The sequence below is a fragment of the Eptesicus fuscus genome, chromosome 3 (assembly GCF_027574615.1).
Source record: "Eptesicus fuscus isolate TK198812 chromosome 3, DD_ASM_mEF_20220401, whole genome shotgun sequence".
NCBI classification, from domain to species: Eukaryota; Metazoa; Chordata; class Mammalia; order Chiroptera; family Vespertilionidae; genus Eptesicus; species Eptesicus fuscus.
Window position 1 is genome coordinate 89,819,462 of NC_072475.1, and position 2,010 is coordinate 89,821,471.

General features: G+C 45.5%; 1 pseudogene; it reads right to left on the reverse strand.

The window, feature by feature from the left end:
* Positions 1 to 511: 511 nt before the first annotated feature.
* On the reverse strand, positions 512 to 1,371 carry LOC103305010 (RNA transcription, translation and transport factor protein-like; annotated as a pseudogene).
* Between the last annotated feature and the right edge of the window lie 639 nt (positions 1,372 to 2,010).

The window sequence follows — 2,010 nt, forward strand, 5'->3', positions numbered from 1 at the left end:
AGCCATTGCTGCAGAAGTAGGGATCCCCTCTGAGTGCCACATTCTGAGGCTGAACTAATTGGTCAAGCTGAGGCAGAGGTGGGTGGCCATATCAGCCATCTTTGCTGCTGTTTACCCTTTCCCACCCCAGCTCTGTTGTAAATCCCCAGAGCCCTGATTTCCAAAGGCCTCATCGAGAGCAGAGGCCCTGGAAGGGGGTGAGAGGAAGGGAGTAGGGCAGTTTGAAGATACTGGGGTTCTCCAGAGGGGAAGGCACCCTCCTCCATCCCTGCCTGTGGCTTTGGCTTCCCTGCTCACTCCTGAGCACCACACGTAAGTTGGGGAGGGGTCGGTGAAACATCTCAGTTCCTGGCAGCCACAGGCCTCCCTTCCATCCAGGCCTCTTTAGGCCCAGTCTGTTTTGTTTCCATCTCTCCATCCCAGTCTCTCCCAGTCTCTGTCTCTCTTTGTTTTTCTTTCTTTCTTTTTATTCCGCTTTTCCAAACTTTATTAAAGAAAAAAAAAATGATGGTAAATCTCTAAAACATAGTCAATTTTCTGGGATTCTTCCCTTGAAAATGTGATGTTTGATTTTGAAACACATACCATGGTGTGCATGGTTCCCAACTGTACTAAATCGGCGAGAGGCTGAAATCCTAAAAGGTTCATCTTCCAACTTTCCCCAGTCCGTGGTCTGTCTTTGGATCAGCAATAATTGCCTGAACAGCTACTATGGCTTCATTAATTTTTGTCTGTAGCTCTCTGAGCTCTTCTATATGCAGCAATCGCAGAACTTGAGCAGCTTCATTAAGAATTGCTTCTCCTGTGTCAAAACCAAGAATATGCTTGTCTAAAGCAACAGGCAACCCCTCTTTTGCTTGATTTGCTTTAGCAACTGCATCCTGTGTCAGGCGTTCCTGGACCAAAATGTGAACTGCCTTAAGCATTACCAGGTAATCATCATGACGTTGAATCTGAAGGCTAGCCAAAGCCATTACACCAGCCTTAAAGTTAGGATTATTAACATCCAAATTGATCAATGGCTCTGCATTATTAGCTGCATTGCCAGCATTTTTTGTTTGATCAGATACCAAGTCCTTATGTTTTCCAGCGTTATCTCCATATTCTAACAGCTAAACCAAGAAGCCAGTCAGTTGCTTCTTGTCAATCTTAAATTTTGAAAGGACAGCTAACGTCTGTGAGATACTTTTCAAAGAACTTGGGCCAGTCACTGCTGTGGATGTTTCTTAAATTACCTCTGTCTTCAATCTTGTAGTGTCTGATTTTCTGGTTTTCAAGCCAAACAATAAAGTTTCCAAATTCTGTTTCATCTTTGCAGTTGAAGCCGGCACTGTTGTGGTAGTCGAGGGCCGTCAGCTTGCAGCGGAACATGGTCCTGGCTTCCCGCTCTGTCCCCCAGGCTTTGGCCATGAGAGGAGAGGCGAGGAGTGGCTGGTGGTGAAAGTGGGGGTGTGGCATGGAGGTGGTGCCTGCGCTTCTGTGAATGGTGCCAAGTGGAGCCTGCAGGCCGAGCTGAATCAGCACCTGTGGGCCATCAGGAGCGCTCACAGCCACCGCGGCCATGTGGGGAGTCCAAGCTGCCCTCTGCCGAGCCCTGCCTCCCCCGCCCCCGTCCCCACTGCCACAAGTCCCGCCCACCCGAGCCTGCTGCATGCACAGCTTGGCATTCAGTCAAGCCTTCGGTCATTGTGGATGTGACGGACCCTGGATTTTTATATATATTAGGATAATTTTTAAATTACCAATAATAACAATGCTAGAAACATGATTATAATTCTTCAATTTTATTTTAATAAATAAACATAATCAATTGATTCCCTTATAAAAGCAAATTAATTTTCTATTTTTGCTATTTGTATTGTTCCTTTCCCACTTAAAATATTAATAAGGTGTTATCATACAAGGTATAAAAATAAGCACTTAGGAAGAAAAATTCCAAACAAAGAGCAGGAGTTTTCATTTAATAATCTAGTATAGCCAGACCTGGCATGGCTCACTGGTTGAGCATCG